Source organism: Loxodonta africana, chromosome 3, assembly GCF_030014295.1.
Source record: "Loxodonta africana isolate mLoxAfr1 chromosome 3, mLoxAfr1.hap2, whole genome shotgun sequence".
NCBI lineage: Eukaryota > Metazoa > Chordata > Mammalia > Proboscidea > Elephantidae > Loxodonta > Loxodonta africana.
Window position 1 is genome coordinate 189,557,278 of NC_087344.1, and position 24,061 is coordinate 189,581,338.

The following is a 24,061-nucleotide window of genomic DNA, read 5'->3' on the forward strand; positions in this document are numbered from 1 at the left end:
AAATTAGCCATGTCTACACCAGTGGCAACAGCACCTCTCTGGAATCCTAGGCCGGCAGGGCAAGCATGATCTCTTTAATACCCAGCAAGGTATGAAGGGAAATAGCCCTTCCTGGAGTCACGAGACAAAGAGACGACAGCAAGAAGGGGTGTGCACACAGACACCGCTTGTTGGTCTTACCAGGCTGCAATGGGGCTGATGGAACAGAACGGAGCAGCAGGGAAAATGAATGCAGGAGAAAGACATGAAAAAACACACAAACAACTAGTTAGATTTAGGTGATTACTTGCAGGGGAAGTGGGGGCTGGAGGGCAAGGATGTGGTGGGTCAGGAACACACAGAGGCCTGCACTAACATAGCAGAGGATGGCAGTGGCTGTAACAGAGACAATCTCCCTCATTTTACTTCATCTCTTTATCCCTCAAGGTTCCAACTCTCCAAAAAAGTGGTCTCCAGGAGGGTAACTGGGCATTTGGTACTAACTTATGGGGTAACTGGTGACTTTATACTTTTAAAGAGAGGAGGGGCCCAAGCCTCTGAAAATTCCATTTATCTTCTAGGTACCACAGAAGAGTAGGAATCTGGTCTGTTTGGTGGGAGTATTCCAAGTCTGCATTCAGTCCCATTCCCACAGTCAGCCTCATTCACCTTGTTCAGACACTATTAAAAGACCCTAAAACCTCAGGGTGCCACAGACCGCTGATCCAGATTTATCATCATCTCCTCTTTCACTAGGATCCTGACAAAAACAGAAGAGGCTCAAATCGCTGGTGTGCCCCTCCTTTCTGGAAAAACATACAAGTTGCCAGTTACCTAATCAGTAGCTGCTGCCCCTCAGAGAGGGGTCTCCTATTCATATAGGTATCAAATGACTGTGTAGATGGTTATTCGTGGAAGCACCATTTGTAAAGGCAAAACACTGGAAATAATCTAAATGTTCGCAGTGGGTGCCTGGTTAAATAAATTACGGTACAGTGGCCTCCCCTCATTAGCGGTTTGGCTTTCCTCGGTTTCAGTTACCCGAGGTCAACCACGGTCTGAAAATGTTAAATGAGTAGCGTGATGAAATCTCGCCTCTTCCTGCTCCATCCTGCCCAGGGACCACGTTCACATAACTTTTATTATAGTATATTGTTAAAATTGTTCTATTTTATTATTAGCTATTGCTATTAATCTCTAACTATTCCTAACTTATAAATTAAACTTTACCATAGGTATGTATGTATAGAATAAGTCACAGTATACACAGTGTGCAGTACTATCCACAGTTTCAGGCATCCACAGGGGTCTTGGAACATATCCCCAGTGGATAAGCGGGTACTACTGTATATCAATGTAAGGACACAGTATTCAGCCATATAAAAGAATGAGGAGGCTCTTTATATACTAATAAGGACCGATCTCCACAATGTTGTTAAGTGAGAAAAATAAAGATACACAGAATTACTTGGGGAGTTAAAAAAAAGTGGGTAAAAGAGAGGAGGAAAGAATGTATCTATTTGTTTATATAGTTTGTTTGTTTATATAAAGCATCTAAAATATCTCTAGAAAGGTACAAAAGAAACCTATAACACTGGCTGCCTTCAAGAAGGGAAGCTGGGTAAATTGGAGATTTTTCATTATACTCGCTTTTGTGCCTTGTAAATTCGGAATGATGTGCAGGTGCTATCTATTAAAAAACAAATTAACAACTTTACATTTAAAAGGGGGAGTCTTCTTTACCCCTCACCCTGACACCCCCTCTTACCTGGACAGGTGAGACTGCTTTTTACTGGCTGATCTTTGGATCAGAGAAAGAAGGACACCAAGGAAGAAGAGAGCGTGGGACCCAGGAGAGAGCGATGCAGTAAAGGAGGAAGAAAGAGAAAGAAAAACAGGACAAGACATAAACTAGACAAGACACTGGAGCTGGCTGGTTCAAAAAAAAAAAAAAAAACAAAACTCTAGTAAAGCTAAGAAGGGCCCAGGACACTGGCCACCACGCAGCGGCAACTATACTAAAATGCAAATTTGGCCATCTTGTTTTGCTGCTTAAAACCTTTCAGAGCCTACCCATTGTACTCAGGAGAAAAGCCAACCCTCTTCAAGCTAAGCCATTAGCCACAGCATCTTAAAGCAAGTAGTGCCTGATGCCCACTCAAGTGCCCCTCTGATGTCTTCCCCAGCTTCCCATACCTGTCCTTACTGTAGCATGAATATAAAATGGTAATTGCTTGCTTACTTCTCTGTACGGGTATACAGATAAGGTTGTATGCTCCATGAAGACAGGGACTGTCTTGCTGATCAGTGTCCGCACTGATCAACACAGTTGCTGCTCAGTAGTCCTGTTCTGGGTCCCTGCTCGTTACTAGGCTCCCTTCACTTGCTATGGTTTCTGGCTTCTGCCTTTACCTATACTGTTTCTTCCTCCTAGATGTTCTTCCTACTCCCTTCTCCATTACTACACCTACAAGCCAGAAAAGAAGGTGAACTTCCAGAAGCTGCAGCTTCTGGCTGTCTTTTGAATTATCCTATTCCATTACTCCTTGCCCACCCCACCTACCCTCCACGCCCACCCCCACCCAGAGTAAAGATTCAGCTTGCTTATCATTTAATAAGGGCCTATTCTAGAATCTAGACCTGTGCTGTCCAATATGATAGCTACTAGCCACAGGTAGTTATTTACATTTAAATTTTAAATAAAATAAAAAATTTAGTTTCTCTGTCATACTTGCCAGATTTCAAGTGCTTAATAGTCATATATAGTGGCTACCATATGGGACAGTGAAGAACAGAAGAATTCTGTCACTGTGGGCGTTCCATTGGACAGCGCTGCTCTAGGTGCTCTGCCATACACTAAGAACACATAAATGAGTAAGACAGTCATTTGCAGTTAGTGGGTGAGGTAAGTAGCCAGAACTTTAACACAACGCAGAGTAGTAGCAGCCCCCGAATCAGACAGGGATTCTCAGAATGGACCTTTAAAGGTCTTTTATTTCAGCTGTTCATCTGCTGTCTTTACTTAGGTCCATAACACACCACCATTGGGTTACCCAGGCTGGTTTGGAACTCTTTCTTGCTCCCTCAGGAGAAAGCCTATTTTATCTCAGGACAGTTCAGGCCTCCTTGTCTAGTTCTGCTTGACAATGGCAACAAGTCAGCTCCCTATGCCCATATTAAAGCCTAAACCAAAACCAAACCCGGTGCCATCAAGTCGATTCCGACTCATATGAGTGATATTAAAGCCTAGAAACCAAAAACCAAAACTAAACCTGTTGCCTTCGAGTCGAGTCGAGTCTGACTCATAGTGATCCTATAGGACAGAGTAGAACTGCCCCATAGGGGCAGGAGCCAAGGGTTTGAACTGCTGACCTTTTGGTTAGCAGCCAAACCCTAACCACTGCACCACCAGGGCTCCAAAGCCTAGAAACCAAAAAGCTAGAAGACACATTTTAAATCTGGTAGTTTTCCACCTGGTATGATTTGCATCTGAGCTGGGGTGGGAGCTGTTCCAGGTCATCAAAGGCAGATCAGGCCAAGGCCCATCTGCCTAGCTGTAGAAGACTGTTAGTGGAACCTACAAGGATCATTACAGCACCACCAAAAGTTCCTCTAGAAATAAATCGCAGGCCAGGATAGGTACAGTGGGGAACAAGGAGATGCAATGTGAGTATAGCTGCAACAGATACAAGTTTTTTTTGTTCTCTCCGAGAGCTTAAAGGAGGAAAATTAGCATTGATTACAAGAGGGAGAATGCCTAGAGCATGCAGACCTGCTGGTTGGAAAGAATGCAAGGGCCCCAGGTCAACTGGGTGTCAAGTCTGGGCAGCAATTTGGGAGGAAGGGCCTTGGAAGGTTAAAATCTGAGACAAGGGAGGAGGGCAAGGAGAGAGGAAGAAAGTGTGTGTGCGAGGAAGGTAGTCTGGCCTGAGATGGCAGCTGGCAGAAAGAAAAAAAAAAAAAAAAGACTTTAATGGTGAGTTCTCTCTTTTCCTGATGACGTTCCAATCAAAATTTGATAGCAGAGCCCAGATGCCACCCAGCTTAAATCTGGAGTTTATGGAGGTCTAGGAGAGTGGAGAAAAAAATCAATCCCCCTCCCCAAATCTCTGCTCTCTAAATAGCACCATGGAGACATATTTTCTAACCCAACCTCTCGGTTACAGAGACCTGTAGGTCCTCTCAAAACGCTTTTCCAGGGTTGCCCCTTCCTTTACACTGCCACCCATCACTTTAAACCACGTGTCCACTGCTTCAAGCCCGAATTACTGCAAAAACTTCTTGTTTCCACTCTCCAGTCTTTCTAGCACACCACAACAGACCAATTTCCCCCAAACCCTATTTTCTCCAGGTCAGCCGTGATCAACTACCTATGATTTCCCTCCTTACAATCTACACAATTAAATGCGTGCTCCGGATATTATTAAAAGGCCTTTCATATGTGGTCTCCAATATCTTTTCAAATTCATCCCTTATTACCTGTCTACTTTTACATGGACCTCGCCAGATGGAACAGCTCAATATCATCAGTCAGAACAAGGCCAGAGGCCAACTGTGGAACAGACCATCAATTGCTCACATGCAAGTTCAAGCCAAAACTGAAGAAAATCAGAGCAAGTCCACGAGAGCCAAAATATGACCTTGAGTACATCCCACCTGAATTTAGAGACCGTCTGAAGAATAGATTTGACGCATTGAACACTAGTAACCGAAGGCCAGGCGAGTTGTAGAATGACATCAAGGACATCATACATGAAGAAAGCAAGAGGTCACTGAAGAGACAGGAAAGAAAGAAAAGACCAAGATGGATGTCAGAGGAGACTCTGAAACTTGCTCTCGAACGTTGAGCAGCTAAAGCAAAAGGAAGAATTGATGAAGTAATAGAACTGAACAGAAGATTTCAAAGGGCGTCTCGAGAAGACAAAGTAAAGTATTATAATGACATGTGCAAAGAGCTGGAGATGGAAAACCGAAAGGGAAGAACACGCTCAGCATTTCTCAAGCTGAAAGAACTGAAGAAAAATTCAAGCCTCGAGTTGCAATAGTGAAGGATTCCATGGGGAAAATATTAAACGATGCAGGAAGCATCAAAAGAAGATGGAAGGAATACACAGAGTCATTATAGGAAAAAGAATTAGTCGATGTTCAACCATTTCAAGAGGTGGCATATGACCAGGAACCAATGGTACTGAAGGAAGAAGTCCAAGGTGCTCTGAAGGCATTGCTGGAAAATAAGGCTCCAGGAATTAATGGAATATCAATTGAGATGTTTCAGCAAACAGATGCAGCGCTGGAGGTGCTCACTCGTCTATGCCAAGAAATATGAAAGAGAGCTTCCTGGCCAACTGACTGGAAGAGATGCATATTTATGCCTATTCCCAAGAAAGGTGATCCAACCAAAGGTGGAAATTATAGAACAATACCGTTAATATCACACGCAAGCAAAATTTTCCTGAAGATCATTCAAAGATGGCTGCAGCAGTGTATCAACAGGAAACTGCCAGAAATTCAGGCGGGTTTCAGAAGAGGAGGTGGAACCAGGGATATCATTGCTGATGTCAGATGGATCCCGGCTGAAAGCAGAGAATACCAGAAGGATGTTTACCTGTGTTTTATTGGCTATTCAAAGGCATTTGACTGTGTGGATCATAACAAATTATGGATAAGATTGCAAAGAATGGGAATTCCAGAACACTTAATTGTGCTCATGAGGAACCTTTACATAGGTCAAGAGGCAGTTGTTCGGACAGAACAAGGGAATACTGATTGGTTTAAAGTCAGGAAAGGTATGCATCAGGGTTGTATTCTTTCACCATGCCTATTCAATCTGTATGCTGAACAAATAATACGAGAAGCTGGACTATATGAAGAAGAATGGGGAATAAGGATTGGAGGACGACTCATTAACAACCTGCATTATGCAGATGACACAACCTTTGTTGCTGAAAGTGAAGAGGACTTGAAGCACTTACTAATGAAGATTAAAGACGACAACCTTCAGTATGGATTGCACCTCAACATAAAGAAAACAAAAATCCTCACAGCTGGACCAATGAGCAACATCATGATAAACAGAGAAAAGATTGAAGTTGTCAAGGACTTTACTTTACTTGGACCCACAATCAACAGCCATGGAAACAGCAGTCAAGAAATCGAAAGACACATTGCATTGGGTAAATCTGCTGCAAAGGACCTCTTTAAAGTGTTGAGAGCAAGGAGGTCACCGTGAAGACTAAGGCGCGCCTGACCCAAGGCATTGTATTTTCAATTGTATCATATGCATGTGAAAGCTGGACAATGAACAAGGAAGACCGAAGAAGAATTGATGCCTTGGAATTGTGGTGTTGGCAAAGAATATTGACTATACCATGGACTGCCAAAAGAATGAACACATCTGTTTTAGAAGAAGTACAACCAGAATGCTCCTTAGAAACAAGGATGGCGAGACTGCATCTTACATACTTTGGACATGTTGTCAGGAGGGATCAGTCCCTGGAGAAGGACATCATGGTTGGCAGAGTACAGGGTCAGCGGAAAAGAGGAAGACCCTCAAGGAGGTGGATTGACACAATGAGCTCAAGCATAACGATTGTAAGGATGGCTCAGGTCCGGGCAGTGTTTTGTTCTGCTGTGCACAGGGTCGCTATGAGTCAGAACCGACTTGACGGCACCTAACAACAACAACAACACTGGATACTAAAAGGTGCTGTGCTCATTCCTAACTCTGATGGCCTCCATCACTTCTCCTCTCTATTCATCTACTTATTCCTTTCCCAGTCCTGGTCTAACGGTACTGACTCCACGAACCCTTCCCTGACCACTGCAGCGCATACTTCTTTTACCCCAACTTTTTTATTTGGAAAATTCTCAAACTTACATTAAGTTGAAAAAGTGTCATGATGAATGTCTATATACTATTTTCCTTGATTCATCAATTAACATTTTGTGAGATTTCCTTTATCTTTCTATGTTTATATATTTTTTTCCTCTCAACCATCTTAAAGTTGCAGATTCATGGCACTCTGCCCCTAAATAATTCAGCATATATCCCTAAAAACCAGGAACTTCTCTACAATCACAATGCCATCAGCACACCTTAGAGTCTGACTTTGATACAATATTACCTAATCCGAAGTCCAAATTTCCTTAATTGTCTCAGTAATGTTTTCTATAGCTATTCCTCAACCACCTTAATCTAAGATCCGATTAAGGATCTTGAACTGCATTTATGTCAGGTCTCTTTTAGAGTAATCTAGAACACTTCCTCCCTTCAGGCCCTTTTTGGTCTCTGATGACATTGACATTTTTGAAGAGTCCAGGCCAGCTGCCTTAAGAATGTTCTCTAATCTGGATTTATCTAAGTAAAAGTACCCTTTCCCATTTGAATTAATAAGTAACCTATTGGGTGATATTTTGAGACTATAAACATGGACATCCTATTCTCCAACAATCTCTCACCCACTGGTTTGACTATCAATTGAACTACTTATTATACTGGTGACTGCAGAACAGCAACTTGCTAATTCTATCATTTCTTCTGGAAACCCCGGTGGCGTAGTGGTTAAGAGCTACGGCTCCTAACCAAAAAGTCGGCAGTTCGAATCTACCAGGCGCTCTGTGGAAACTCTATGGGGCAGTTCTACTCTGTCCTATAGGGTCGCTGTGAGTCGGGATCGACTCTACGGCAACAGGTTTGGTCTGGTTTTGGTTTATCATTTCTTCCATATCTACCAGATGGTGTAGAGGGTCAGTGAAAAAGAGGAAGACCCTCAATGAGATGGATGTCGCAGTGGCTGCAACAATGTGAGGATGGCACAGGACTGGGCAGTGTTCCATTCTGTTGTGCGTAGGGTTGCTAAGAGTCAGAACCAACTCAATGGCACCTTACAGCACAACAACTATTATTAGATGGTAATCTTTGGTAAAGAAGGTTAACTCTAACCCTCTCCCTTTTTCAGGCGGTTTATGAACTCATAGATTTTTCCCCTCAACGTCCCAGTGGACTTCATTATAATCCATTATCATTATTCTTTTTGATGATAATATTGTCCCAATATGGCTTGTGGGAGCCTCTACAAGCCAGCTCCTGCGTCCTTTTAATATATCATCATCTGTTTTTGAGGATGATCTTACTTTCTGGCACAAAAGTTTGTTCCAGCTTCAGCCTGTATTTTCCTTATCCCAAATCTGGAATCAAACATTTCTCAAGGAGCCCTGGTTCCTTTTAGTAGGAAATGTATTTAGAAACGAGATCTCGGTGCTAGGTGCTTATCACTATTGAGCTATCGCTGTTTGTAGGCCCTTTCAATGGACAGTGCTAAGAAATATATATTAAGCAATGTTGAGTTCACACTGATAAATCCAATTCCCATCTAACACTACAGGATTTTCCCTCATCTCTACCCAGGCCCACACTGTATCTTCTTTTTCCTACAGGGAAAACCTCATTTGCAAACAATATCAATATATTCACTCATTTGTGCTATTCTATAATACGTACAAGACAGTTTCTGGAGTTACTACACCAATATCACTAGTAACAACAAACCTACTAAGTTCAAGGTTTCCTTATAGTTTTTTTTTGGTCCTTAAACAATATCCCGCTAAAGGTATACAGTTAAGAGTACTGCGCTCAAAAGTTATTTTGGGCTAAGTCTTTTTTATGTTGTCAATTCGAAATGCATTTATGATTCTTTTTATATTTAATTTAGGGTTAGCTTATTTAAAGCTTTTTTATTTAATTTTTAAATACCTTAAATATTTACATGGCTCAAAATTCAAAATGACATTTAATAAGTGTATTCAGAAGTGTCACTCCTATCCCTTCATCCACTCCCCCAATCCACAGGTAACCATTTTCATTAGCTTCTGGTTTCTTTTTGTCAAACTAATACAGAAATATTCTTATTTCCCTTTCTTGCTTACACAATCGGCAGTGTCTTAGATCTTTTGCACCCTGCTTTTTTCACTTAAATTCTCCTTAAAATCACTCTCCATCAGTTCACAGGTATCGTCCTCATCCTCTTCTTTACACCGCAGCCCATACTCTGACACAAACATGTTTCCCTCCTACAGGACTCTCTATCATCTAATGTAAGTTCTCCCTCTCTGCTGGAGGCAAGTGTCTAGAGGGCAAGGGTTAGGGTGTGTGCTTCCCTGTATGCTCCCGTGCAGCACTAGGCACAGAACGGGTACTCTGTAAATGCATGTCAAAAACACTTTCATAGAAGCTAGGTGATGAAGCAAGGAAACGGTTGGTGACTTTCCAGGCAGCAAAGCTGCAAACCAGCTCACATATCCATTTTGTTGGCCTATAGTGTGTTTGTGTATATTTTTAAAGAATCAGTTGCTAAAATTTGAAAACCAGGTAATTTTGCATAATACGTAATGGTGAGGGTTGCACAACACAATGAACACAATTAATGTCACTGAATTAACGTATATGGGAAGAATGCTGAAACAGCAAATGTTTTTTACATATATATTTAACACACACACAAAATGCAGATTTCTGGTTTCCCTTGAAAAGACAGAAACGCCGGTACCACTGGGCTTATAGTCTCACGTGGTGACAAATGGCTGAAACTGGGTGGTCACAGCCCCCTCCCGGTGGGGCATAAACCCCTACATTGGCCTAATCTCCGGAGTCCCTGGGTGGTGCAACATCAGGAAAACTCAGCCACTGAATACCCTATGGAGCACTGTTCTACCTAGATACACATGGGGTTGCCAGGAGTCACAGCTCACTAGCCGGCAACTGGTTTTTTTTTTTTTTTTTTTTTTGCCTAGTCTCCACCTCTACTCACAGTTTACACTCCTTTCTGCTTCATTCAGACCCCTAAATGGGTGGTGACAGAAGTTTAAAGAAACAGGGATAAGTAAATTTGTGTTGTGTCCCCTTCAGCTGTCAATGGGAAGTTCCTGGTCTTTTCATCTGTACCCCACTCTGCCACAGATGTGTAAATGAGGAAAAGATCGAGTATATCTATGTTCTGTGGTAGTAATTATAAAGTTCTTACTACCTACCAGGCACGATGCTAAGCAACTTATATTATCTTACTTCACCACTCATCTGCCAAGAGGTGGTTGTTTGGACAGAACAAGGGGATACTGATTGGTTTAAAGTCAGAAAAGGTGTGCGTCAGGGTTGTATTCTTTCACCGTACCTATTTAATCTGTATGCTGAGCAAATAATACGAGAAACTGGACTATATGAAGAAGAACGGGGCATCAGGATTGGAGGAAGACTCATTAACAACCTGTGTTATGCAGATAATACAACCTTGGCTGCTGAAGGTGACGAGGACTTGAAGCACTTACTGATGAAAATGAAAGACCACAGCCTTCAGTATGGATTACACTTCAACATAAAGAAAACAAAAATCCTTACAACTGGACCAACGAGCAACACCATGATAAATGGAGAAAAGACTGAAGTTGTCAAGGATTTCATTTTACTTAGGTCCACAATCAACAGCCATGGAAGCAGCAGTCAAGAAATCAAAAGATGCATTGCATTGGGTAAATCTCCTGCAAAGGACCTCTTCAAAGTGTTGAAGAGCAAAGTTGTCACCCTGAAGACTAAGGTGCGCCTGACCCAAGCTATGGTATTTTCCATCGCATCATATGCACGTGAAAGCTGGAAAATGAATAAGGAAGACCGAAAAAGAATTGACGCCTTTGAATTGTGGTGTTGGCGAAGAATACTGAATATACCATGGACTGCCAAAAGAACGAACAAATCTGTCTTAGAAGAAGTACAACCAGAATGCTCCTTAGAAACAAGGATGGCGAGACTGCGTCTTACATACCTTGGACGTGTTGTCAGGAGGGATCAGTCCCTGGAGAAGGACATCATGCTTGGCAGAGTACAGGGTCAGCAGAAAGAGGAAGACCCTCAAGGAGGTGGGCTGACACAGTGGCTGCAACAATGAGCTCAAGCATAAACAACGATTTTAAGGATGGCTCAGGACAGGGCAGTGTTTCGTTGTGTTGTGCATAGGGTTGCTATGAGTCGGAACAGGCTCCACGGCACCTAACAACAACATCTGTCAATTTGTCATACTGTGGTGGCTTGCATGTTGCCAAGATGCTGGAAGCTACACTACCAGTATTTCAAATACCATCAGGGTCACCTACACTGAAACCTGTACAAGACATACTAGAAAGAAAGGCCTGGTGATCTACTTCTGAAAATAAGTCAATAAAAACCCTATGGATCACAGATTATTGTCTGAGACTTCTACTCGCTTACTTTGGACAAACATCAGGAAGAGACTGCTGGAGAAGGACATCATGTTTGGTATAGTGGAGGGCCAGTGAAGGCAGGAGAAACCTTCAATGAGATGAGATGACATGACAGTCACAAAAATGGACTCAAACATACCAACTATCATGAAGATGGTACAGGGCTGGGCAACATTTTTCTGTTATACGTGGGGTTGCCATGAGTCACAGACAACTTGACAGCAAACAACAACTAAAAACATCTCATTTAATCGTCACAAAAGCCTAGTTAGGTTTTTCAGAGGACCAAACAGTAAGGTTAAGCAAGCGGAGTTAAGATACATTTAAGGTCAGTCTGATTTTAGGTCTGTGCTCCTAAACACAAGGCATATGGGCCATATCTAGATCTCCCTGGTCTTTATTGGATCCTTTCTCCTCTTTTCTTTTATACACACACACAAAATATATAAACACACACATAGAACATATACACATACACACGGACACATCACACATGTGCACACACATATACATATAAAGCTAAAAAGGCAAATGATAATAGGCTGATCTAGGTCTTCTTGAGCCTCGGGCAAAGTAATAGTCCTGAGCCCCTCCCAAGCCAGGAGTGGTAAACCAGGAAAGAACCACCCTACAGAGACCTTAGCTCTAGAATAAAGTCCTGAACCCTGTACCCGGTCTTACTGGTCTGGTTCCCCTTATCTCCTAGGGTGGAGCTTCAGGTAGGCTCCTGGCACCCTAACTTTCCAAGGACTCTGCCTCAGGGTAGACTTTTCTCTATGGTCTGAGGCTGGCAAACACAGCCTTCTATGCCTGCATATCCCTACAGTAAAAGCTGTGAGGAAAGGGGTCTATTTGCAGACAACCCCCGCTAAAAGAATAACCAAACCCATTGTTGTCGAGCTGATTCTGACTCGCAGGACAGAGCAGAACCGCCTCCATGCGGTTTCGAATCTTTACGGAAGCAGACCGCCATATCTTTTTCCTGCGGAGCAGCTGGTGGTTTGAACTGCCCACCTTTCTTAACAGCCGAGTGCTTTAACCACTGTGCCCACCAGGGCTTCTGCTGAAAGAATATGATACAAATATTCCTTAAGAGCTTACAGAATCAAAGACATTAAAAAAAAAAAAAAAAAGGAAATAGAACAAAAGAAGTAGCCATTTCAATCAGAACCACAGAGCAAAACTTTAACACTTTAGATGGTGTTGTGGCAAAGGGTCAAGTTTAGAAATCAGAGATTCAGGTGCTAATCCCAATTCTGCCTCTTAATTCAACTGTGGCTAACCACCCACTTGGTTTCTACGAACATCAATTCTCTCATCTGTACAACTAGGGAACAGACAAATAGGGTGGAATAGTCTCCAACAATACAGCCAGAAAAGGTTCACACCTCATCTGGTTCATTTCCTAGCTGGTGAGCTGCATATGAATCACCTGAGGCCTCGCCCTCAGAGATCCAACCAGCAGGTCTGTGGCGTGTACAGTCTATTTTTATTATAACCAGCAGCCCATGTGATTGCTATTCACAGGACCACAACTTTAGGAAACTCTCAAAACAAGTCCTTTAACTTCTGAGTCTATCACTGGCTTTCTTGTAAAATGAACACATACCGCTATCATCTGTTGTCTCTCTTCTCTATCAGGCCTTAAACTCCTTGAGAACAAGGATTGCATCTTACTTATCCTTGTATCACCAGCCTAGTTCCAGCACAGTGCCTGGGCACCCACTGCAAAAATGTTTGCTGAGGGAATAATACGCAGGCAGTCTTTGGGTTCAAATGAGATCTATTCCTAAGTGTGTCTTTAAGTTGAATTTGTAGGTAAGTTGGCACAGATGCATATGGTTCTTATTTAGCTCTACTTTAGTGTAAGAAAGGGCCCTGCTGGCACAATGGTTAAAGCACTGAGCTGCTAACCAAAAGGTTGGCAGTTCGAACCCACCAGCTGCTCCACTAGAGAAAGATATGGCAGTCTGTTTCCATAAAGATTTGCAGCCTTGGAAACCCTACGGGGCAGTTCTACTCTGTCCCATAGGGTCCCTATAAGTCAGGATCGACTGGACGGGTGGTGGGATCGGGGGTTGGGTTAGTATAAGAAAAGGCTCGAATCCTTTTCAATGACTTGAAAGCTGCATGTGCAGCAAGCAGGGCTGATTGTGACGAAGAGTTTGTCCTGAGTAGGGGTTGGTTCGATAGTTTCAAAGTATGGGCAACTTAACGTTAAAGGGCAGGTATGGACGTTCTAACCCGAGGACTATGTTTATTTTAACAAGCAGCCCAAGTGATTCCTATTCAAAGGACCACAACTTTGAAAAACTCTTTAAGAGCTGATGTGAGTATCAAGGAGGTAATATTTGTTAATTGCTTTGGAAGTGTAACTAAAAAACCAAACTGGTTGCTGTCGAGCAGAGTCTGGCTCATAGAGACCCTACAGGACAGACTAGAATTGCCCCATAGGGTTTCCAGGCAGCGGCTGGTGGATTCCAACTGCTGACCTTTTGCTTACCAGTCACAGCTCTTAAGCACTGCACCACCAGGACTCCTTGAAAGTGTAAAGTCCTAGCAAATGGGCCTACTGTGCTTTTCTGAAGTCTTTCCCAGGTCCACGTTTGGTGACCTATGTTCAATGTATGTCAGAAGTGAGGAGAATATGACGAGAATGAGCGAATGAATAAACGGAAAAATGGGCAGGCCTCCTGGAGTGTTCTGATTCTAGGTGGGACGGGCCAGGAAAGCTCTCTTTTCTACCTCAGTGAAGGCCTCTTAGGGAATAAGAGAATTTAGAACGTGTCTGACAATCAGAGCAGACAACCTGGCAGAGAGGGGTGTGTGCAGAGGAGGGTAGCAGAGAACTGGTATGTGGGGAGGGTTGGCTAGCTTGGGTCAACATTTAATACTTAGCATACCGGCCAGGTGGTATTTTTATTATTGTTGTTGTTGTAAAAATATATATAGCACATTTACCAATTCAACAGTTTTCTCGTGTACAATTCAGTAACATCAATTACATCAATTGCGTGTAACCATCGTGTGGTATGGTTTTAAAAGTACCTGTTCAGGAGTCAACATATGGGCTCAAGATCAGGCTCAGCCCTTTGCTGGCTATGTAGTCTTAGTCAAGTCACCTGGCCCTTCCAAGCCTCACTTTCTCAATAAAAAATGTGGACAATATCACCTTTCTCAAAGGGTAACTGGGGGACCAAATCACCTTCACTGATACCTCAGAGCTGACAGAATCCAACGGAAATCCATCTCCCCAGCTCAAGCCCCATCTGCTCCGGATCAAACGTTTCCTCCTTAGGAAACAGCCGTGCAGTTGCTCATGCCAGAAACCTGAGAGTTATTTTTGACACCCCCCCTTTCCTCATTTCTTAAATCTAATCAATCACCAAGTCCTGCTGGTGTTACCTCCTAATACTTCTGGAATCCACTACTCTCCCTCTCTGCCATCACGCTGGGCTGGTGTAAAACACCATCATCTTTCACCTAGAACACATCTATTCCAGCCCTCATCCATTCTCTACACACAGTCAGAGAGATCTTTTAAAAAAGATAAATTAGAGCATATAACACCCTTTAGTGGTTTTTCAATGTCCTTGTATTAAGTCCAAAATCCTTAACACGGCCTAGCAGGTCCCTGAAGAGCTCTAACTCTGTTTGCTCTCGAGCCTCATCTCTTGTCACTCTCCTCCTTGCTCACAATACTGCAACCCCAAGAGCATTCTCTCTCTCTCTGTCCCCTTCGCCAGGCCAGCTCATGCTCATTCTTCAAAGTTCAGCTTAAATGACTCCTCCTCAGTAAAGCCTTCTCTGATACCAACTAAGTTAGATCTCTCCTGAAATCTCCCTTGTAGTGCCTAACTGAAGATTGTTATTTGGGTAGTACGTTTTGATTCTTTTAATGTCTGCTTTCCCCATTTAACGACAAGCTTCAAGTTCCTCATTCTCTAAAGCACACAGCAGCTCTAGAACACAGCACACAGTAGATATTCAATAAATAAGTACTGATCGATGAAACCAGATAATATATGCAAGAGAACTCTGAAGACACCAAGGTATCATAGTATCATAATAAGCATACAGATATAGCAGTTACGAGAAATGGTTTTAAGTGACCTCCACAATGTTTATAAATTAGGATTAAATTGATAATTTCATAGTTTAAACAAAGACTAAATAAAGTAAGAAGGTGTTAACTTCTCCAGGGACCTATGGCAGGTAGTAACATCAGCCTGGCTTTAAGAATCATTTAAGTTCCTAAATTCTTTGCCAGTCTCCCAGATTTGTAGAATTCAATTCTGTACAAAAAACAATGAAGCAATCACTAAACAAAAAATGTACACTAAAGCATATGTGTTAAAGCATGTTGATATAGATGTAAGAATTCTCAACGAAATCCTAGCCAACAGAATTCAACAGCATTCAAAAAAAAAAAAAACAAAAAACCACATCATGACCAAGTGGAACTCACACCAGGCATGACAGGATGGTTCAATACCAGAAAATCAATCAACATAATACACCATATAAGTAAAACAAAGGAAAAGAATCAGAGGATCACCCCAATTGATGCAGAAAAGGAATTTGATAAAGCCCAACACCCATTCCTGATAAAAACTCTCAGCAAAATAGGAATAGAAGGGAAATTCCTCAACATGATAAACTGCATTTATACAAGGCCAACAGCTAAAATTATCCACAATAGAAAGAGACTGAAAGCATTCCTCTGAGAATAGGAACCAGACAAAGATGCCGTTTATCACCACTCTTACTCAGCATTGTATTGGAAGTCCTAGATAGAGCAATAAGGCAAGAAAAGGAAATCAAGCACATTCAGATTGATAAGGGAGAAGTAAAGCTATCCCTATTTGCAGATGATATAATCCTATACACGGAAAAATCCAAAGATACCACAAGGAAACTACTGGAACTAATAGAAGGATTCAACAAAGAGGCAGGATACGAGATCGACATACAAAAATCAGTTGGATTCCTCTATATCAACAAAGAGAACTTTGAAAAGGAAATCAGGAAAACAATACCATTTGTAATAGCTCCCCAAAAGAAAAACATACTTACGAATAAATCTACCTGGGGACATAAAAGACTTATTCAAAGAAAACCACAAACACTACTAAAAGAAACCTACATAAATGGAAAAACACACCATGCACTTGGGTAGGAAAACAACATTGTAAATATGAAATATAAACATATAAAAAAAAATTTTTAATATATATTTAACAAACCGATATATACATATAACGCAATCCTGATCCAAATCCCAACAGCATTCTTCAACAAAATGGAAAACCTACCACTAACTTTTACACGGAAGGGAAAGAGGCCCAAATAAGTACAGCATTATTAAAGAAGAACAAAGTAGGAGGCCTCACATTTCCTGATCTCAGAACCTACTATACAGCCATGGTAGTCAAAACAGTCTGGTCCTGGTACAACAACAGACACAAAGACCAATGCAACAGAATTGAGAACGCAGAAGTAAATTCACCCTCTTATGGACAGCTGGGAAACCCTGGTGGCGTAGTGGTTAAGTGCTACGGCTGCTAACCAAAGGGTTGGCAGTTTGAATCTGGCAGGCGCTCCTTGGAAACTCTATGGGGCAGTTCTACTCTGTCCTACCGGGTTGCTATGAGTTGGAATCAACTCAATGGCACTGGGTTTGGTTTTTTTTTTTTTTTAATGGATAGCTGATCTTCAATAAAGGTCCAAAGTTCATTAAATGGGGAACAGTCTCTTTAACAAATGGTGCTGGCAAAACTGCATATCTATGTGTAGAAAAATGAAACAACACCCATACCTCAGCCCATACACAAAAACCAACTCAAAATGGATCAAAGATGTAAACCTAAAACTAAAAAGATCATGGAAGAAAAATAGAAACAATGCCAAAAAAAAAAAAAAACCCAAACAATGCTAGGAGCCCTAATATACGACATGAATAGCATACCAAACATAATTAAAAATGCACAAACAGAAGAAGATAAACTAGATAAATGAGACCACCTAAAAATTAAACACCTATGCTCAACAAAAGACTTCTTCAAAAGAGTAAAAAGAGAACCTATAGACTGGGAAAAAATTTTGGCTATGACATATGTGGTAAGGGTCTAATTGCTGAAATTTATAGAAAACTTCAATACCTCAACAACAAAAAGACAAATAATCCACTGAAAAAAATGGGCAAAAGATATGAATAGACACCACCAAAGAAGACATTCAGGTGGCAAACAAACACAAGAAGAAATGCTTGAGGTCATTAGCCATCACAGAGATGCAAATCAAACTATGCCGTGACAATAACAGCACTAATCAAAAATCTCATTAAAAACCTGTTGCTATCAAGTTGAATCTGACTCATAGCGACCCTATAGGACAGAGAAGAACAGCCCCATAGACTTTCCAAGGAGTGCCTGGTGGATTTGAACTGCGACCTTTTGGTTAGCAGTCGTAGCACTTGTCAAAAAAACAGAAAACAACAAATGCTGGTGAGGTTGTGGGGAGGCTGGAACTCTAAATACACTGCCGATGGGAATGTAAAATGGTACAAATGTTATGGACAACAGTGTGACGCTTCCTCAAAAAGCTGGAAATAGACATAAATACCTTGTGATCAAGTAATCTCACTCTTAGGTATACACCCCAGAGAAATAAGAGCAATGACACGAATAGACATTTGCACTCCCATGTTCACTGCATCACTACTGATGATAACAAAAAGACAGAAACAACCTAAGTGTCCATTAGCAGATGAATGGATAAGCAAACTGTGGCACATATATGTAATGGAACACTACATAATGATAAAGAACGATGAATCTGTGAAATGTATTACAACATGGATGAACTTGGATGATATTAAGCTGAGTGAAATAAGTCAATCACAAAAAGACAAATACTGTATGAGACCACTACTATAAAAAAATCAAGAAAAGGGTCACACACACACAAATTATTTGATGGTTATTAGGGATAGGAAGAGGAAGGAGACAAAATTCCCAAGGAGAAAGAAGACGCATGCTAATGTTGGTGAAGGGAAAGACATTACACAATAGGAAGAAGTCAGCACAACAGGACCGAGAAAAAGGAAGGCACTGAGAGGAACACATGAATAAAGGGCAATCACCGTAGTTACCATAACACAGACAAAAAAAAAAAAAGAGTCCAAACCTACTGCCATTGACTTCTACTCATAGGGGCCCTTTGGACCAAGTAGAACTGCCCTATAGGTTTTCCAAGGAGTGGCTGGTGGATTTGAAGTGCTGACCTTTTGGTTAACAGCTAAGCTCTTAACCACTAAGCCATCATGGCCCCATGATACAGACATGCTAAACAGGAACAGATGGGTGCAAGGGAGTACCTGTGGGTAGATTTGGTGGTGCGCATTTTTTTTTTTTTTTATTACTACGTATGCACTAGTAGATGCTGCATATATATTAAATCGACAGTAGAATACCGAAGAGGCACAGTCATGGAAACTGTCTAGACATAACCAAACACCTCACGGGGTGAAGTTACTAGGCTTGAAGGCTAAGGACCACAGACTCAGGGGAAATCAACATCAATTGGCATAACATAGTTCATGAAAACAACGTTCTACATCCCACTTCAGTGAGTAGCATCTGGGGTCTTAAAAGCTTGTGAGCAGCTATCAAAGACACAACTATTGGTCTCATCTTGTGAGCAGCTATCAAAGATACAGCTATTGGTCTCACCCCATCCAGAGCAAAGGGAAGTGAAGAAAACCAAAGGCATAAGGGAGCAACTAGTGGACTAATGGACCAAAACCACAGCCTACATGACCCCAAGACCAGAAGAACTAGATGGTGCCCAGCTACCACTACCAACCACTCTGACCAGGGTCACAATAGAGGGTCCTGGGCAGAGTGGGAGTAAAATGTAGCACAAAAATTGAATCCATAAAAAAGACCAGACTTACGGGTTACATGGAGATGGGAAGAACTCCCTAGACTATGGTCCTAAGACACCTTTCTAACATAGAATTGAAGCCATTCATAGAGACTACCTTTCAGCCAAACAACAGACAGACCTACAAAATAAACAATAACACCTGAGAGGAATGAGCTCCTAAGAAGAGTTAATTATATGAGAACAAAAAGGGCAAAGTTGAGATGGCAGGAAGGGGTAGGAAAACTGGATGAAAGTTAATGGGGAACCCAGGGTGGAAATGGGGAGAGTGCTGACACACTGAGAGGGCTGTGATCAATGTCTTGGAACACTCTGTGTACAAATCACTGAATGGGAATCTATTTTGATATGTAAACCTTCACCGAGAGCACAATATTAAAAAAAAAAAAGTGTGTTGATAATTACAAAGTGGATTTTGAGAGGGGATGGCCAAAGAAGGAATCAGAGAGGAGGCAGACTTCAACCAAGGTTAGAATCCCTTGGAGGAAGGTTAGAACTCCTGTGTGGGGCTATGCTGTAGAATGACATTCTAGGAGGAGGAAAGAGTATAACTGGAGTCACAGAAGGAGGTTCAGGACACAGCAACCTGGTGAGGCTGTCAATGCAACATAGGGGAGAAAAGAGGGAGGACGGATCAGACAAGAGATAAGGCTGATAAAAGGAGTCCTTGAGTGTGCAAACAGTTAAGCACTCCACTACTAGCTGCAAGGTTGGTGGTTTAAACCCACCCTGAGGTACCTGGGAAGACAGATCAGCTTCCAAAAGGTCACAGCCTTGAAAACCCTGTGGAGTAGTTCTAGTTCTACTCTGTATACATGGGGTTGTTGTAAGTCAGAATGACTCAACTGCGACTAACAACAAGGTTGATAAAACTTCGGTTCCTGCTCCTGGTTCTGCCACTAACTAGCTGGGTGATCTTAGGAAACGTCCTTAAACTGCCTTCAGCCTCAGTTTCTCTACCTGAAAAGTACAGATAATTCACCTGGCCTGGCCTACCTACCTCCTCACAGAGCTGCTGTGAGAATTAAATGAGGTAATACATGTCAAAAGGCTTTGCCAAAACTAAAGCAACATACCAACGTTAGGAAGCATAATGACTGAAGGAAAAGGTTAGGGGCAGGTTATACACCAAACCCATTGCCGTTTTGAATTGATTCCGACTCACAGCAACCCGATAGGACAGAGTAGAACTGCCCCATAGGGCTTCAAAGGAACACCTGGTAGATGTGAACTGCTCATCTTTTGGTTAGCAGCCGTAGCTCTTAACCACTGCGACACAGGGCTCCAGGGCCTGGTTATGGAGGGCCTTAAATACTGTCTAAAGATTATGGACTTTATTCTTTACAGATGGGGAGCTGTTGAAGGCTTTCTAAGAGTAACAGGATCAGATTTAGCCTTTAAAAAGGTTAAGTCTGATTGCAGTGACTAGACTAGGCTGGAGGACTGGCTGGAGCCCAGGGACCAGGTGAGGCTGGAATAAAATAGAAGGGGCAGGTGAGAGACCGCTAGGGGCTGACGTCGGGAGTACCTTCCAGCCCTGTGCTGTCCAACACAAGAGCCACGAACTATATGGGGCAGCACTGAGCACTGAACTGCAGCTAGTTCGCATCGAGATGCACTGTATGTATAATACACCAGATTTCAAATAGTACCCCCCAAAAAGTACAATGTCTCAATAGCTTTTTATATTGATTACATCAAAATAACATTATTTTGAATATAATGGGTTAAATGAAACCTATCATCAAAATCAGTTTTACCTGTTTGTTTCTTTTTACTATTTTTAATGTGGCTACCAGAAAATGTTAAATTACCCATGTGGTTCACATTATACTTCTATTGGATAGCAGCTGTTCTGGCACTCTGACCACAACTGGACCAACACCTCACCCTTTTCTCCCATAGTGGGGCCTCCCGGCCCTTCAGACCAGTTAAAGGAAATAGAAGCCTGCACAAAGTCACCCCTCCAATAATTTTAGCACCTGGAGGGCAGCAGTTCGAATCCACCAGGCGCTCCTTGGAAACTCTACGGGGCAGTTCTACTCTGTTCTATAGGGTCGCTATGAGTCGGAATCGACTCGACGGCAGTGGGTGGGTATATATTTCTACCAAAGCACTTCCCACATGGTTGCCAACCAGGACTGTGGGGCTGAGGCATGCTGAATGTATCTCTGAATCCCTAGTGAGGAAGAAGTGAGCCCTGCTCTGAGGGGCAGCCATCTTCAGCTCTTAAAAAAAGCAGAGACTAATTCTACCCTGCTCTAGCTGTATACCCCCACTCAGAACCCAATGCCCCACCCACTCTCAGGATCTATCAGCACTTATATAATTTGTAACCACAGTATGACGAATCGCTTTTGTGTGACCTTCCTAGCCATGGTCTTAAAGCTCCCACCCAAGTGATTGGGTGGGACTCTGTGGTAGGATAATTGTGGCCCACCAAAGGGATCGGTCAGTTTTGCCATCCCACTGGGTTTGAAATGAGCCACTCCAGAGACTCAAAAGAGAAGAGCCCACCACTAAGGGAGGAGAAACCAGCAGGAGGTGGCACAGTGGGCTTCCCAGCTCACACAGCAAGAAAGCTGAGTGCCTTTGGGCAGAGACTCAGAGCCCGGGAGAGGCGTGCCTGTGAGCACGGCTGGGAAGAGGCTGTCCTCATAGGAGAACTGTATCCTTGAGTGTTCCTGAGCTGAATTGTAACCTGTTACTTCCCTAGTAAACCCTATAATCATGAGTATGGTCTGTGAGTTCTGCGTAGCCATTGCAATGAATTAGCAAACCCAGCAGAGAAGTAGAGAGTGCTGTGGGAGACATGGTTGGTGTCAGAATTGGTAAAGATGGTGGAGAGAGATGGCATGTCTGACCCCCGCCTCATGGGAATCAGCTTTGGGCTGTTGATCTTGATTCTCCTTCCTCCTTGTGACGTTAGGGGAGGTCAGACCCTGCCCCTGTGGCTTTCTTACAGTGACATGGTCCTCAGGAAAAGCTCAATGCCTGGGCTATGCCGAGGAATTCAACTGATGCTGAGAAGCAGTGCAGTGAAATACGGAGTTAGACAGAAGGGGCCTGCATCCTGCCCCTGCCTCTGACCATCTTGTAGGATTTTGGGGACACTATTTACTTTCTGTGAACCTCAGTTTTCTCATCTACAAAACCGGAAGACCAGCTACTTATCCTGCAGGGCTGCGGTAAGGATTGCCGTAATGTAAGTAAAGGATCTAGCACAATATCTGGCACACAGCAATGCTTTAAAAATGGTCACTATTATTGTTATAAATCCCAAGTCAAAAGTAAGTTACTACCTTTGATGAAAAGAATAGTGTTTCAGGACAGCAAGAAAAGACCAGGAGACCTGGGTATTGATGCTACTTCTGCCATTCGCTAATTGTGTAACTCCAAGCTACCTAACCAAAGCATGCTCCACAAAGCTGCCCCCCCCGGCCCCGTGCGGGGAGGGAAAAGGGGAAGGGAAGTCATCCACGCTGTCACAGCAGCAGGGGAGGGAGGAGGCCATGGTGGCAAGAACACACGGCTGAACGTCTAGACATCTGGGTTCTAGACCAGCTCTGCCCTTCTCTTTTTGTGTACCCTTATAGAAGGGAAAGAAAATTCTATGTCATAAGCATCTAATGTGTTAAGGTATTCATTTAACCTTACAACAACCCGGTGAGACAGACATTCATTTAACCTTCACAACAACCCGGTGAAGCAGACGTTGTTATTTTCCTTTGCAGATGAGGAAAACGGGATTCAGAGAAGTTAAATAAGTTGCCCAAGGTCACAAAGCTATTAAGTGGCAGAGCCAGGACATGAACTCAAGCTGGCCTGACACCAATGTACCCGTTTCTGCACCATGGCTTCATCATCTCTGCAACGAGAGGGCTGAACCAGATTATCTTAGGTGCTTTCTTGGTCTAACATTCCACGATTCTTTGTCCCTCACGTTTTTTCTTCAGCGTATCAGATCTTTGCACCCAGAGCAGACTCAGACTGATTACAGGCCTGGAAAGGACAGATCCCCCTATAAAATAAACTGAGGTCAGGCATGGCCAAATGCATTCAACTGAGAAAAATCATAGACGCCATCACCAACAATGATCTAGAAGCAATTCAGAGCCTGCACTGGTCATGTCCATGAAAGCTACGAATATTTTTATTTGAGTTTCCTGGTTTTAACAAAGGGCAAAGGCGATAAGGAGGAACAAGACCTAAATATCACAAGATAAAGAGTGAGCATCTGTTACAGGGCCAAGGACTCAGGAGGGTCCATCTGTAAGGGCCTTGATCTGTTCAATGAGGTTTCTTTCTTGCTTACATCATGCCCACTGTCAGACCTTGGACAAGCCATAATACCTCTAGGTCTCAGCTTTCATGTTGATAAAATGGGAAGACCAAGCCTTATACTTCTCACAAAGCACTTTGATAACTAAATTATTTGTAAACATAAAATCACTCTACAGCTACATCATGTCCTACCTAAAGTTTTTTGGAAGAGTAAATGTATCCTGAAGTAAATTCTCCTGCAAAGTGATAATGATATAATTTAAAGACAAACTTTCAAAAGACTGAGTTTTCTTATATCTTTGTATAAATAGAAGAAACTAAGAGTTAACTTTTTATTACTGGCACAGATAATGGACAAACCATAAAACAGGTAAACCAGAGTAACGGCCGTTCCAAGAAGTCTGCATTTTGCTTTTAAATAATATGTTGTATGCTCAGAAGAGTCATCTTTCCAATTTACTTTGTTAAGGGGGACTTTAAATTAGTGCCTCCTTCCTGAGCTCACACCAAAATTGACAGTAAAGTACTGGGTGACAGAGGAAAGTTGATCTTTGATTTTAAAACCACTGAGGTTAAACCGTAACATGAGTAACTCATGAAGACA

At 42.4% G+C, this 24,061-nt stretch overlaps 1 protein-coding gene across 10 annotated transcripts in view; it reads right to left on the reverse strand.

Annotated features, from left to right (window-relative positions):
- Positions 1–24,061, reverse strand: part of ARHGEF11 (Rho guanine nucleotide exchange factor 11) — a 127,123-nt gene that overhangs the window by 53,090 nt on the left and 49,972 nt on the right. The window lies entirely within an intron of this gene.